The sequence below is a fragment of the Dipteris shenzhenensis genome, chromosome 16, assembly GCF_047967505.1.
Source record: "Dipteris shenzhenensis isolate YYH24624 ecotype China chromosome 16, Dip_SZ_1.0, whole genome shotgun sequence".
Taxonomy (NCBI): domain Eukaryota; kingdom Viridiplantae; phylum Streptophyta; class Polypodiopsida; order Gleicheniales; family Dipteridaceae; genus Dipteris; species Dipteris shenzhenensis.
The window spans coordinates 12843511-12860397 of record NC_141611.1 but is presented as its reverse complement, the minus strand read 5'-3'; the positions used below and the strand labels follow the sequence as shown (position 1 = coordinate 12860397).

The 16887-nt window shown below is 42.3% G+C and overlaps 1 pseudogene; it reads left to right on the top strand.

Annotated features, from left to right (window-relative positions):
• Nucleotides 1–2013: 2013 nt before the first annotated feature.
• Nucleotides 2014–6015, top strand: LOC147892570 (pentatricopeptide repeat-containing protein CRR2, chloroplastic pseudogene; annotated as a pseudogene).
• Nucleotides 6016–16887: the final 10872 nt, after the last annotated feature.

The window sequence follows — 16887 nt, the reverse complement described above, 5'->3', positions numbered from 1 at the left end:
TGTATTGCTATCAGTTTTGACTTCTTTACTCCATTGCAAACCTCATCTTGGAAAAGACTCCAACCATCCATATGGCCTCAAGACAAGGTGCGGTGCGAATTCTTATCAATACGTGGACATCGCCTCTCGGTTACCTATACTAGTGTAATGTCCCATGGCCCACTAGGATTTGATTATACTGTAAGATAATTCTCACGAAGTAATGGTACTTGTCAAAACAAAGAGCACACTATTGAAACAAGAGCTTTTGCTTGACACCAATCTGTTTAGCAAGTATTCAAAGTTGGGTCATGTAATGTTGAAAAATATCATGCTACAATATGCAAAGTGCTATTTGCCAAATTCAAAGTGCTATGTGCTATATGCAAAAGTGCTATTTACCAAATTCAAATTGCTATGTGCTAAATGCGAGTTGATATAAACCCAAGGAAGGGCACGTTCCTTGGTCTTATAATTTTTGGAGAGAAAGTGTACCAAGTCTCCCCCCATACAAATGTGTGGTTATGTGCTAATTACAAAGTACTATGTGCCAAATGCAAAGTGCTATGTGCCAAATTCAAATTACTATGTGCCAAATGTAAAGTGCTATGTGCAAAGTACTATGTACCAAATGCGAAGTGCTATGTGCCAAATGCGAAGCACTATGTTCCAAATTCAAATTGCTATGTGCTGAATTCAAATTGCTTTGTGCTAAATGCAAATTAAAATGAACCCAAGGAAGGTCACGTTCCTTGGTCTTATAATTTTTAGAGAGTAAGGGTGCCAACTTTTCCCCACGCAAATGTGTGATTATGTGCTAAATACAAAGTATGTGCAGAATGCAAAGTGCTATGAACTAAATTCAAATTGCTACGTGCAAAATAAAAACAAAACATGTGGTCATATGCTAAATGCAAACCGTTATTTACAAAATGCAAATTACAATCTAATTATATAATATAATAACAACTTATCTTATCTCTAATATCTAAAGCCAATTATATTTTCTTTGAATTACAATCTTTGTAACTCCTTTGAAAAGTGTCTTCAAATTTATTTTGCAACTCTCCTCCCACACAAATGTATGGTTATGCGCTAAATGCAAAGTACTAGGTGCGAAATGTAAAGTGTTGTGTGCGAAATTCAAATTGCTATGTGCTAAATTCAAATCGTTTTGTGATGAATGGAAATTGACATGAACCCAAGGAAGGCCATGTTGGGAGAGGAATTGTGCCAACTCTCCCTCCACACAAAATGTGTGGTTATGTGATAGATGCAAAGTACTATGTGCAAAATGCAAAGTGTTATTGCTGAATGCAAAGTACTATGTTGAATTGCTATGTGCTAAATTCAATTTAATGCAAAGTGCTAAATTCAATTTAATGCAAAGTGCTAAATTCAATTTTATAAAAACAAGACTTAACAAAATTAAGAAATTCAAATGAAACATATTCTTTGTCAATACAGCTACCTGCCTGGATCTAGTTTTTCTAAGTCCTATTGACTTTGTACTATTCAAGCAATCACTTTCAATATCCATAGATATGGCACATGTATGCTATATAGCCCACAAAATATGCTATGTGGCACACAATTGTAGTGCACATATAGATGCCGAACCATGCATGCTATATAGCTCAGTGTTTGTGCTACTTAAACCACAAAATCATCTATGTGGGAGACAATTTCGGCATAGATAGATGTGGCACAACTATTCACCGTGTTGAATATGATATGCATGCTAATATATTCAAACCACGAAATCAGCTATATGCAAAAAGTTTCGGTATACATACCATGTATGCTCTCGAGAGCACGTGCGAGCGCATGAGGCAGCAGCAAATGGATATACTCTCATGAAACAAGATATCAGCATTGATTGGGGAGGTGAAAGCACAGGCTCAGCTGAGCCCTGATAAACTAATATTTCGGCATAAAAGATGAAGAACACCACAGTACCAAAGTGTGGTCAAAGAATCTGAAGCTATGATACGAACAACAGACGATTTGAGCGGGCTAATAAGCCTGCTTGACAACGAACGAGGAGAAGCCTTCCATCAGAGTTCTGACTTGCCCAGCAATCTATCTGGGTCCCTGCTTTACCAGGGTGAACAAGTGATGGCTACAAACACCCGTTTAAACCCTTAGACTCATTTGCCCAATTCTAATAGTTTATTTAGATTTATGGCGCTATGCGTTTTTCCTTCTTTATACTCGTCATTGGACATGCCTCATCGTGCGATCGAGCTGCAATGCATGGAGCGAAGGCAATCACACAAGGTTGTATGTTGCACCCCTACAACCTTGAATGGCTCAGATAAGCAGGATCCTTGGGCTAGGGATACGAAAATGGACTTTACTAAGCACAATTGCAAGGTTTTGGCTACCGAGCTACAATGTGGGCGGAAGTCCATATTTGCAGAAGAGGTTCTAAGCGGGCTAGGAAGCAGCAAGGCCGCTTATGCAAATATTTTAGATGCGCACCATCAAAGTGGCCTTACGAGGAATGACAACTGCTGTCCTGACAGTTTCGGTGAGTGTATCCTCGGTCAGCTGGTTCCAGGGACAGATGTTGCTACCTATGCCTTGCTTTTGAGGCGTTGTACCAGTGCCAAGACCCTGTCTGAAGGTAAGCGTGTGCATGAACACTTGGCCGTAAGTGGATACAGGGGCAACATATTTCTGAGTAACCTTCTGATCCAAATGTACAGTAAGTGTGGGATGCCGGGTTACGCAAGTGCTGTATTTGACAATATAGGGTATCGGAATCTGTACTCTTGGACTATTATGATCTCTGGCTTTGCCCAGAATGGGCTTGGCAAGGAGGCTTTCCAACTCTTTGAGCAAATGCAGGCGGAAGGCTCCATGCCCAACAAGATCACCATCATCAGCGTTTTGGATGGATGTGGCAGTGTGGCAGCCTTAGAAGAGGGTCAAAAGATCCATTCTACTGTTGTTGACAGGGGATGGGAGTTGGATGTTGTTGTGGGGACTGCCCTCGTCACTATGTATTGCAAGTGTGGGAGCCTAGATGATGCGAGGGCCGTGTTTTCAGAGATGCCGTTCCGGAATGTGGTATCCTGGAACGCCATGGTTGGAGCGTGTACTCAAAATGGGCATGGCAAAGAGGCCCTACAATTGTTTGTTCAAATGCAGGCTGACGGCTTCGAGCCAGACAAGATCACCTTCATCTGGATTTTGGATGCTTGTGCCAGTGTAGGAATCCTAGAAGAGGGTCGAGAGATCCATGCTAGTATTGTCTGCCACAGAATGGAATCCAATATTGTTGTGGGGACAGCTCTAGTTAATATGTATGGCAAGTGCCGGAGCCTGGGTGATACAAGGGCTGTTTTTGCAGAGATGCCAATGTGGGATGTGGTCTTGTGCAGTGCCATGATTGCAGCATGTGCCCAGAATGGACATGGCAAGGAGGCTCTACAAGTGTTTGGTCAAATGCAAGCCAAAGGCTTCAAGCCAAACAAGATTACCTTCATGGGTGTTTTGGATGCGTGTGGCACTGTGATAGCTTTAGAAGAGGGTCGAGAGATCCATGGTACTTTTGTAGGCAATGGATGGGAGTCAGATGTTGTTGTGGGGACAGTCCTTGTCACTATGTATGGCAAGTGCGGAAGCCTCCATGATGCTAAGGCTGTGTTTGCAGAGATGCCACTAAAGAATGCAGTCTCCTGGAGTGCTATGATCGCAGCAGGTGCCCAGAATGGTCATGAGATGGAGTCCCTACAATTGTATGATCAAATGCAAGCTGAAGGCGTGAATCCAGACAAGGTCACCTTCATCTGCGTTTTGGATGCTTGTACAAGTTTGGCAGCCTTAGAAGAGGGTCGAGGTATCCATGCTACCATTGTTGGCAATGGATGGGAGATGGATGACTTTGTGGTGACAGCCCTCATTAATATGTATGGCAAGTGCGGGAGCCTTGATGAGTTGAGGGCCGTGTTTGCAGAGACGCCACTGAGAAATGTGATCTCCTGGAGTGCCATGATCACAGCGTGTGCCCAGAATGGGCAGGGACGTGCAGCCTTACATTTGCTTGGTCAAATGCAGTCTGAAGGTGTGGAGCCCAACAAGGTCACCTTCACATGTGTCTTGGATGCATGTGCCAGTGTGGCAGCCTTACAAGAGGGTCGAGAGATCCATGCTACTATTGTTGGTCATAGATGGGACTTGGATGTTGTTGTTGGGACAGCCCTCATAAATATGTATGGCAAATGTGGGAGTCTGGATGATTCCCGAAACGTGTTTGCAGGGATGCGACTGCGGGATGTGTTCTCTTGGAATGTCATCATCACAGCCTGTGCCCACAATGGGCATGGCAAGGAGGCCCTGCAACTGTTTAGTCGAATGATAGAGGAAGGCATGAAGCCAGACGACATCACCTTCATCTCTGTTCTCACAGCATGCAGTCATAGTGGTTTGGTTGCTGAAGGGAGGCGATACTTTGCCTCTATGAATAAAGACCATGGCATAAACCCCTCCATAGAGCATTATTTGTGCATGATTGATCTTCTTGGGCGGCGGGGACTATTGGAGGAGGCAGAAGACCTGATCATCAGCATGCCATTTGAACATGCCGCTCCAGCATGGTTGAGCCTGCTTGCATCCTGCAGAATTCATTGTGCTGTGGAGTGGGCTGTGCGTGCTGCAAATTTTGTTTTCAAATTAGATCCAAGGAATGCTTTACCATATCTATTGCTAGCAAATGTCTATGCTAACGCAGGCAGGCTAGCAGATGTAATGAACGTGAGCAAAGCAATGATTAATAATGGTGTGAAGAAGGTGCCAGGTCACTGTTGTATTGAGGTGAAACACATGGTGCACGATTTTGTTACAGGCACACCACATCCTCAACAGGAGGAGATACAAGCCGAGTTGCAGAGGTTGGATAGATGCATGAAGGAGGCAAGATTTGCAGCTGACAGATGTGGTGCTTCATGATCTGGATGAGGAAGAGAGAGAAGATTCGCTTTGCTACCACAGGGTGAAGCTGGCCATCGGTTTTGGGCTCATTTCCACCCCTCCAGGAAACACTAATTCGTATTACAAAGAACCTTAGGGTGTGCTCTAACTGTCATTCTGCCACCAAATATATTTCTAAGGTGGCTCAACGGAAAATAACTGTAAGGGATGCTAATTGTTTCCATCACATTGAGCATGGAGTATGTTCATGTGGTGATTATTGGTAGGATTGTTTTGATTCTTGATCAGCAAAAGTTATTCTTGTCTTCATATGGATTGTGCCCGTGGCAATCTACTTGATGACAGGGCAGCCTCAGAGGCTCTAAACCCTCTGCCAGGGTTAGATCCAGTGACAGGAGATGTGGCATAGTCCAGCAGCAGCAGATGGTCCATGTGGCAGCTGCACAGGCAGCAATAATAGTTGCAGCAGTATGCAGCAGGAAAGAGGGCAGTTCAGCCCCCAGGAAAGCCATGCAGGCAGGCAACGGCTGGCAGCTATGCCCAGAGCAGGAGGGGGTTTTATACAGGCCCAACCCAGGTTGGGGTGTTCATAAACCTGGTTGGGGCTGCCACAGACTAAGTCGGGCGCCCAGAGACGTGATGACAATCTGGTGGTGTTGGCCAGATCTGGGGCAGCATTTGGCTATACAAGGGGCCTCAGGCCTCATTCAGCAGCATCTTCCAGAGCAGCAATACAGCCAGCAGCTTCAGTGGTCGTCAGCTTTCCCAGGCAGCCCTTGCAACCATCATAGCCTCTCCATGTTGCAAGGGTTCATGTGGAATCAGTCCCAAGCCTTCAGGCCCTTTCAGATTCAGCCATGAGGGGGAATCAGGAGCTATATTGTTCCGGGGGAATCCAAAGCATATCGTTCTGGGGGTTCCCTGGCAGAAAAGCATAGAGATCAAGTGAGCAGTCAATAGCTTTTCACTCAGGAGATCCACCCTCTCCATTGAGTAACTATCATTGTGGGAAGCCTTCAGTCGTAAATCAGTGGCTTCTTGGTGATTGCCAAGGCCAACCAGATTAAGGATAGTCCAATCAAATTTCCAGTCTTCTGTTGCTTTGTTGTCAGAAGAGCGGAATCTCTTCAACCAAGTACCTTCCCATGCCAAACTTTGGCTGGGGCACAGTTGATGGACCTAATGAGGCAATGTTTCCAAGTATTATAAGCTTATACAATTGTAAGGAACTTTATTCATAACGTCCTAAGGGCAATTGCAACTACAATGCATAATCTTGATTGTACTGAACCGTAGTGTGAAAGTCGGTAGGAAATTCTACCTCGCTTGTTTGTCATGCACATTCATGAGTGACTGAGTAAAGAGGTATGTAAGTGAGTGGTGATTCATTTACATGATGGTGTTCAGTGAGAGGTGATTCATTTGCATGACGGAGTCATCTTTGATGAGATAATGTTCAAGTATTGGAAGGAACTCTCTATCAAAACCTGCGAAGGGTGCTCACAGCTACAATGTATAATCTTTACTCATAGAGTCCAACAAAAGAGATCCATCGACTCATGCTTGTGCAGCACAACACCTAAACAACCATTGATCATATACTCTATCCTATTGCCATGTCCAACACTGACCAGAATTGTCTTATACTCTGTCTACCACCATGTCCAATTGTCCTATATTTTGTCCTATCACCATTTCCAACACTAACCATAGTGTGAATGTTTCTCATGGGGATCCCTCTATCTTGGTCGATACTGCTGTGAGTGGAAGTGCTACGATAATGAATACCACTATCATTATTGAGCACAAGTGAATGAAACCTATTGACAGTACCAATTTTCAAATGTGAAAGGTGCATGGAGATGTGTATGCGCGAATATGATCTTTGGGAGACAACTCCTGGAAAAATCAAGCTTCTAGTGACGGAGTATCCTAGTTGGAAAAGGATAGCAAGGTTGTGGCAACCACATTTAGATTGAGGGGCTAAAACGTGTAGGTGTGGGTGTGGATGCTCTTGCTCTCTCTCTCTCTCTCTCTCTCTCTAATTGCTATCTATCTCTCTCTCACACTCTCTCTTTTGCACAAAATAGATATACAAATATCCACACAGATTTAAAATTACAAATATTTATCGCTTTATCATTCATAGACCATAGAGAGCCATCAATCTAGAGGTGCAAACTTAATAGATAAAATCTTAATTATAAATGAAACAACACTTTGTATTATTTATGATTTCTGTTCATACATGTAACAATGCCTCATTGCCAAGTGCATTGTTGAAGCACTAAGGATCCAAGAAACTGGATATTTTGAAATACCTGCCGCCAGTCCTTAGTTGAAGTCCCAGGGGCAACTCATGGCTTTAGCTTGGTCAGCTAAAGTTTCGATTTGGGAGAGAGATCAACATTTAAGAGGCACAACATTAACACTTTGAATGCTTCAAGTGTGGCAAATTTGGCCATTATGCGCACAGTTGTGCTACTAAGGAAACAAAACTATAGAGTTGTGGAACTAGACGAAGGATGACATCATGATAGCTAATGATGCATGTGAGGCCGATAAGGATTAAGCCAACACGTAGCTCAATCCAGTGTCACAAGAAACCCATTTCTACACCACATAGAACCAAAGTTACTACTAGGAGGGGAAGCTAGAGCATGAGGCAACCGTTAATCATAGAGAGAATTGTCAAAAAATGAATGGTCACCTCCCCACGTGTGAGCCCCCAAATGAGGTGTGCAACTGGGGGGGGGGGGGGCAAAGAGAGAAGAAAAGCATGGGGCTAGCACATGGACACCACAAGACAAGAGTAGTTACTTAGCTAGCTAGAGCAAGCCACAATAGATACTCGAAGGCTTGGCTAGCTGAAGCAGGTGGCGCTAACATCAGCACTTGTATGGATGTCTGGTATAGGCTATATGGCTATGTACGGAGCATGGATGAGCACTCCAAGGTTGGTATAGATCTAAAGCAAGATGAGATGAAAATGCTCATGTCTAGGGTAGGTTTACAAGCCTAAAAACAAGTGCATTCATGGTGGGATAGCTTGGAGACGGCGGGTCAGGCCATTGGACTGGGGCTGGTTGGGGCTAGCCAACTAGGTTGGGTTTGGAGAAGACCATGGGGCTAGAACCCCATGGAACTAAGGGCTAGATTGCCTAGTTTTGCGAGCCCATGGGGGGGCTGCTAAGTTGGCCAATAGACCCTTTAGTGGGCCATTTTTGTGGTAGGTGGTCGACCAATATTCCCCTACTTGGTCGGTTATTTTGAGTAGGGTAAGAGCCCTATGTAAAGGGGTCATATGGGTCTCCGTAAGACATCACTTGGAGTAGCCTTCGAAGGAGCATAAGGAGCACCATATCAACATCATTTGGGCCTCATCTAGGAGGAGAGAAGAGGGTTAGAGAGCTGTAGACTAAGCTTGAAGGAGATACCCAGCTAGGCTAAGGTTCCAAACAACAAGGTGGAGGGATCCTTTGGATAGAGAGTATACGTACAAAACTGAAGCACACAAGCTCAAAGATCTAGAGGTGCTAGGCATTTAGCAGGAGAACCTTTTGATAGTGTTACCTATCCAGCTTGTGGATGGACATAAATATAAAGTGTTTCTTTTATATTTGTCTCTGAGCAGAGTTAAGTGCTAGTATGCACATACACATGAATGTTGTGAAATACACACACTTGATGAACCATTGATTCCATATTGAAACACTTTTGGGTGTAATTATTGGGCTATCTATCACACTGCAGGATACCATCTGTGTGAGTACTCACTTTTCTAACATGGTCTTAGAGCCCAGAGGGAAGTTCTCGGGACGTGGAGCTTGAAGGAAAGATCTTGCTAAAGGACGAACCTTGATTCATTGCTTAGAGGAATTAGCTTTGGGATCTGAAAGATTGTACCCAAATAAGAGGCTTAGATTCAGATAGGAATATGACACTCTAAACCTTTTCTTCTTATATCAACTCATTATCATGGCAAATAGATACCAGATCCCAAACTTGAGTGAGATGGTCAAGCTCGATGAGACCAACTACCCGTTGTGGAAAATGAAGGTCCGGATCCACTTGGTGTTGAGGGAGTCATGGGGGGTTACAATGGGGATGGAGCTGATACCTTAGGCCATCGTAACTACTCCCCACACCGCCTGCAGAGCCTATCTTAGTGAGAGCATGGCATATCTAGGATGTGGAAGCCTTGGCTGTCATTATCGGTATGATGGTAGATGTGGTGTTGTTGCATATTCAATTGGCAAACACTTCTTTCGAGGCCTAGATGGCTTTGAGGGATATGTATGAGCTCGACAATTAGGTGAGAATCTTGGAACTCGAGACAGAGCTATTCAGCATCAGTATGGATGAAGGGGAATTGGTACAAGAATACATCACCAAGATGAAGGTGGTGTGGGATCAACTGGTGATAGTTGGTCAAAGGATGAGCTCGACCAGGATGGCAAAGTTATTGATGGGAATTCTCCCCCTGAGCTACAAGAGTTTTGTGACTATGCTGATTGCAGGGCATAGAGTGGCATCGGTAACTTTTGATGAGCTAGTTCCATTGCTATTGCAGCAAGAAGCTCGAGAAAAGAAATACGATGATACAAAAAAGGATAACAAGACACTGATAGCTCAGGATAAGAGCAAAGGAAAGGGCAAGGTAAGCCTTGCAAAGGCAAACCCAAATTTGATGATAGACTGATCAGAAGAAGACTAAGAAAAAGATAAAGAAAGAGAAGAAGTGCTTATACTATGATGAGCCAGGACATTTTGTGAGATATTTCCAAAAGAAGAAGGCCGATCAGAAGAAGGGTGCCAAAGCTCAGAGTCAGAGGAGTCAGCTCAAGTGGCAATAGGGAAACTTTTCTTGGTAGCCACTCAGTGTGCTTCTGAGTTTAGATACATGGACGGTGTTACTATCACGATGTTAGACATTTCGTATTGAGGAATGGTCATAAGAGGAGTCAGGGTCCTTTGTGAAGGGTTCTGGAAAGCGACGAGTGCCTTGAATCATATGGGTGCCTGGCTGGTGTTGCTGAAGTGGAGGGTGATTCTTCGATCGAACCTAAAGGCTTAGAGTCAGACGGTGACTGTGACTTAGAGGGGGACAACAACTCTGAACTACCACAGTTGGAGCTTGATGGTCCAAGTTAACTAGATTTGTACTTGGGATATGATGTCTCGGGTATTGTGTTTGGTTACAGATCTATCTAGATGAAGGATGGGTTGGTGAAACAGATCCTAAGAGCTTGGTGCCTAGAGGACTTTAGGTTGTTCACAAATCATGAGGGGGACATGTGGAGGATGCTGATACCTGCACAGCTCGAGTTCAAAGGTAGGTTCGTGACTGAAGGTGGTGGTGCCATCAGATGCTGCCAAATATCAACTTGTGTACCAGTCTAGTGTGCAAAAGAGGAACCAAACCTGGCAGTGAAGAAGCCACTAGTTGACAAAAGGACTATGATGACACCAAACTATGTGAGAGGTCACTAGAGTATCATCATCAATGGATTGGGATTAGACTAGGGTCAGTGAGAGGGATTGTTGGAAAATAAATGGTCAGCTACCCACTTGTGAGCCCCCAAATGAGGTGTGCATCGACGAGGGGTGGACTAGAGAGAGAAGAAAAACATGCGGCTGCCACATGGGCAACACAAGACAAGAGCAACATAGATGGCTAGAGCAGATCCTCGAAGGCTTGGTTGGCTGGAGTAGGTAGCATTGATGTCAACACTTGTAGGGATGGTTGGAAGAGGTTGTACGACTATGGACAGAGCATGTATGAGCACTCCAGGGCTGGTATAGATTTGCAGCAAAGGCAAGATGCAAGTGCCAATGTTCAGAGCACGTTTATAGTCTTGGAAATAGGCACACAATCATGGCAAGACATCTTGAAGGAGGTGCCCACATAGGTTGAGGTTCTGGATAGCAAGGTGGAGGGATCCTTCGGACAGAGATCCTACATTTGCTCAATGGAGCATGCATGCTTAGAGATCTAGAGGTGCTATGCATTTAGCACGAGAACCTTTTGGTATTGTATCTTGTCTAGTTTGTGGATAGGTAGAAATATAAAGTGTTTCTTCTATATTTGTCTTTGAGCATAGTATATTTGCTAGTCTGCACATACCACATGAGTTTTGTGAAGTACATACACTTGATGAGCTTATTGATTCCATAGTGAAACACTTTCACTTGTAATTCTTGGGCTATCTATCAGTCTTCCATTGCCGGATACCCTCTATGTAAGAGTTCAATTTTCTAACAAGTGTTTAGATCAAGGACTTGCAGATGGATCAATACATTCGTGGTCGATAAATTTTTTGTTTTGGTTATCCATTGAGTATGGTTGATAACACAGACATGCAAGATGCCTCTATTTGGACATATTATTCAATCATTGTGAATTTTCATAGTCATGTCATCTTTGTTTGAAACCTTTTTTCCTTTACATGCACATATGTTTCCGAAATAAATGTACACACATGTTTACTAAAATATTTCTCTTTTCCCCCATCTTAGGACATGTAATAGTTGCTCTATTTGGACTTATTTATCAATCATTGTGAATTTTCATAGTCGTGTTTTGTTTGTTTGAAACCTTTTTTTCTCTACATGCACTTATGGTTTCTTTATATTCTTAATTTTTTTTTATGAAAGTGCCCACACTTTTAATTACCTACCTATTATTTGCTATAGGACCAATCAATATTCACTATGGCTACTTGAAGTTGCAACAACTATTCTAGTTCTAGAGCTTTCCTTTGAGATCCCCTACAACAACATCTTTGTGACTGTCTATCACATCACTAGTCCAAATTGGGTAACTCTTGATTGCTACAAATAGTTTTTTGATTCAAAGTAAGAAGACCTCATGCTGCTAGTGATGTTGTGTGTATTGGGAGTCTCTATTTTATGTCGTGATTATGTTGTTGACTTCTTTAGGCTCTTCAATTCGAACCTATTGGGTTGCTACTTGTTGCTATGACTAGAAGGAGGTTGTTTTTTGGTTGACACCTCTATTGCAGCTCCTTTGAAGGTTATATGAAAACCATTTTTAACGATTGTAAACCTAGTTGGATGGTTTGATGTTCACGACTATGTTCTTTGTGCATGAACATCCCCGTGACCTCAATGATGTCTCTGTTTGTCTACATAACATTTTATTTTTTCCAAAGGGTCCTTCAAAGGTTCAAGGATGGCTCTAGTGTTGACATGTGGCATTTCAAAAAAATTCCCATAAAGCCCTCCCCAAAGGTTCATTTCAACAAGTCAACTTTGTAGTTGATTAAACCTTTCTTTCACCTTTTTCAAGGCATTTGAGGAGCTGTGTTTCAAGGCACTTAGTAGTTGTTATTGCCTTCATTTTTTGAACATATTTACCAATTAAACAATTGTATTCATCTTAAAAATGGTGACAAAGGAAATTTCTTTTGGTCATATCAAGCCATTTGATGGAGAGGGGTTTCACATGTGGCAGATGCAAGTCAAGTATTTGTTCATGTACAAAGGTTTGTGGCCTTATGTGAAAGGCACGAAGCAAATGGACATCACTACGAAATTTGAGTGATTTGATAAGTGAGCTCCATAGTATCACAATGCAATTGGCCACTATTGATGCTAAGGTGGAAGAAGAGGAGGTGATTGCTATGCTCTTAAAGAGCATGCCCGAGCCATATGAGCACCTCATCACAACCTTAAATCATCTCCCCGACCCGAATTTGGAAAGCATTATTAGTGCTTTACTTGATGAAGAGTGCAACATAAAGACAAAGAAAGGAGAGGGCGTATCTACATCAACTCAAGTGCAAGCCCTATCCATGGGTCATGGCAAGAAGAAAAAGTTTTTCAATGGGTTCAAATGTACTTTTTGTAAGAAAAAGGGTCATGATGAGGCCCATCATTTTTTGAAAGACCCTTCACGAAGAAAGTGTCATCATTGTGTCATCTTGTAAAAGATTGCGAGAAGCCATGTGAAGCAGGCAACTTCGTAAGCTCGTCAAATGACACCTTTGATGGAATCCTCTAAGTGAAACAGGAATATGCATCTTGTACATTGGCCTTTTCCTACCGTATGCTATGTAATCTTGTATGCAATGCTCGACATGTAAGTTTCACATGTTGGCATTAAGAGGGGATGTGGAAATCTCTTCCTAGTAGGAGCAAGAGAGAGTGCATCGGTGAGTGAGTGATTAGCAAGCCAATGGGATGTGGGCTTGTGGATTGGGGATGAGGACCCTAATCCTAATATTTGTATAAGTACACACACAAGTTGAAGTGTGTGGTGTGGATTGGAAATCCAAACGTAGGAGCTGGATAGCTCTTGTCCCTTGCTGTCTCTCTTCCACCATTTTTGTTTCATCGAACATTCTTTCTCCTCTTGAGCATTTTGATCCAAGCTTTCTAACAATTATATCAATATGCATAATAGGCTTGGCTTCTATTCATATGTATTTTAAAATATAGTATCTTCCAATTGACTGTACCAACAAAAACATGGCCTATAGATTGTTTATTCCCATGGATTAATTTTTGCTTATGATGAGCAGAGCTAATTCTTTAGGTTGAATAAGATTTTTGAAATACAACCATGTTAAATATAACAATGATTTCCTTTTAGATTTTTCAAACTTTGCTTTTCAAACCACTAAAATAGAGCTCCTTATCTAGAAGTGTCATTTCAACTATTCATGAGAAAGACTATTTTTAGAAAGCATTATGATATATAATTTATCACTGATGATAAGCACTCTAACCACTATTTGGATTTAAAAGGAAATCAAGGAGAGTATGATTTTTATTAAGTCACCAATAGCCCGACTAAAAACATGCACATGCATTACAAATACTTAAAGAAGCCACTCAATCTGCTTTTAATGAGTAGCTACAACATATACTTCCTAGGGTTCAATCGAGAGATTGCATGATACAATTTATTGTTAGGTAAGAGATAGGTTTAGACCAAGAACATAGTGGGTCATTGCACCTTACAGACCTACATGAACCATCATTATTTATAATATAAAGATAGCAATGCAAATCGTCATCTATAAAGCCAACAAGTCATAGAATTCTAAAATGTTTAAGACTTTGGTTAATAATGGAAGGAGCACTCAATACAAGATACGAAATCTTTCAAAAACTCTTTTATAAGAGGTCAACTATCTCGATTTTTTTTACATGATGATAGTAAGAGGCCATTTTACATAGAGATAGACACATTCTAGTTTTATTTATGTATGGGATACATGCTAAAAAAATATGAAGTATGCTTGCCTTGGTAGATTTGAAGTGGATTCAGTTCATGGACTTGCTAATTTATTAGAGATTCTTGCATAAACAGCATCATCTAGGCATCATCATGCTTTCCTATATATCTTTTATGCTAGCTCAGCTTTAAAATATTTCTTTCATTAGCTTGTTGGGTGTAGTTTATGGAAATGCATGAATTCATCAACTATGAAATAACAAAGATCTTATAATGTATATTGTTCTTATCTTGGAAAAAGGTTGCACCATTGATGATTGTTATGTTTCCTTACATCTTGCTAGTTTTTTAATATAAGGGTCTATTTTTAAAAGAAAGGAAAAGTAATGAATCTTGGAGTATTGTCACATGGAGCTTTTAATTATGCATAAAATGTGTTAAGCCCACATACACTCCTAGTATAATACATATCACCTCAACTTTTCCTTCTTCATAAATAATGCATAGGGTGACTTCACTAGAAAAGGTTCAAGCAATATCTAATGGAGCGAAGGTTGTATCAATTCAAGGCATGTGTTTGGATATAAGCACTTCGATAAAGGTAGCCTTTGAAATTTAGTTGTGAACTTCAATTATGGTTTGTCACTTGTGAACCATCATGAAAAAATCGTGTTGTAAAGGTCATCTCTTGTGTAGTGATATAGTTTATTTTGTGTAGGGATATTGTTTCTATTGTATTGATTTAGAATTTTTAAAGACAACATATGCATTACGTTGGAATGAATGCTATGATGGTGGCTTGAACATGTCTAAGTGGTGTCATTCTCAAAGGTGTCAGCCATTCAAATTCAAAAGAGTGATCACTAGTCATAGTACAAGCCTTTCAAAAAGGTAGCATAGGAGCGGGTGGCAAGAATGGAAAGGAGCGCATCTCATAAGCATGCTTGTGGTTATTGTCGCAAGGTGGTTGGCATGTCCATTGTCAATTAGAATAGAAAGAAAAACACAAAATACAAGAGGAAGTGAGATGGTTCTTTTAGACGGTACGAATTCATAGAGAAGAGGCCCATAATAGCGAAGGAGAAGAAGCTTGGGAAGGTTCCAACTTCCAAGGTGTGTACTTTTAATTTTAAAATGGGAAGAGGGGGGACCGGAGGGGCGGACTTGCGGGAGGGCTCAAGATAAAGTCATCGATGACAAATGCACTGGTGATGAGTCCAATACCAACAATTGAACGATTTTTTTCTTTTCCTTCATACATATGCACCCACTCACACATCAATGGCCAACTAACAAGGGGCCAATAGCATGTGGCCTATAGGGGAATAGTGAGTCGTGACCGAACCTGCCAAGATCAAGTGGGCAAATACCCAAACCACTTGAGCTCACAACAATAGCGCGTGGCCTTTGTAGATAGGTAATTTAACTTGCCTAAACCACTTGAGCTATTGACAGCAGTAGGGAGCTTCTCAAGGGAATCGAACTTGGCAGGGCGAATGCTCAAATTGCTTGAGGTGGAGGAGCTTTTCAAGGGAATCTAACCCTGCGTAGTTAAGGTGGGCGAACACCCAAACTGCTTGTGCTGCTAGAGGTATCCAGAGGGTCAAGTTTGCTAGAGGTATCCAGAGGGTCAAGTTTGCTTGTTCAATAGCCGGAGGTGAAGGTCAAATCCTTAGGGAGGAACCCACTTCTCAGCAAGAGCCTTTGCCAACTTATTAGTACCGAGGAAAGGTGCGCCAAGGGGGACTAAATTGTTCGACGACTGCCTAGGCGTTCATATTGACCGAAGTGTTGAGGTTCCCACGGGACACCCGTTTACTTTAGAAAGCGTTACGCATCCTTCAGGGACAATTCAAAGTAGAGCGCGTTTGCCCACCAGCTAGTGAAAGCAACGTTAGTTTACTGTAACGTGAGCGTTCCATCCACCCAACTTCCGCAGTCGCAGAGACCGGACAGAAGACACAATTTGTCTACGGGAGAGCGGTTGTTTGTTCGGTGAACCACAGTGTGAGGAGTCAGGAGTCTGGAAAAGACTAGTCCATAAAACGTGCGTAGGTGGCTACAGAGTACGCAGCTACTAAAAGTAAGTCGGATCATGGCTGCTGCATTTCCTGGGCCGCTGGCTACCTAGCTGACGGAACTTGATGAGGGGCATGGTCTTGAGGAGGAAGCAACCATTTAAAAATTGCAGGATGGATGAATCATGGCCCCTCGGAAGCCTGAAAGAGAGGCAGCAGCTACTACGAAACGCGCAGAACGCGTGAGATGATTCAAACTTCGAGGCCGAGTATAAAGCTCTGTTTTAAAAAATGGTTGTATGATTCAAAGCCAACTTCCAAATTCCAAGCAATGACTTGAGCTTGTCAGGACGACTCCGACTATCTGGAGCAACTCATGGGCCGGCCATGGTCTCTACTGGCGCAGTGGTTGGAAAAAGTAATAGACATGTGGAGAGGGGACTGGAGAGTGGCATTCTTCTCTGATGATTCATAGGGAATGGAGCTGGGCTATGGATAAAATTCATCGTTCAAACCAAAAAACAAAGCCTCGGGACTTCACTATGACAAAAGTCTAGGCCTTAGGGAAGAATAGCCTTAAACACTAGGGGAGACGACCTTCCATGTAGATATCTTATCTATCAAGGGATGGCGTGGACAAATGGAATTTGTTATAATTAAACTAGACAAAACATAGGGAGACGTTTATGCATGGAAGCACTCCACATTGCAAAGCCAATGACTTGCCGGCAACAAGCATTGGGGAGA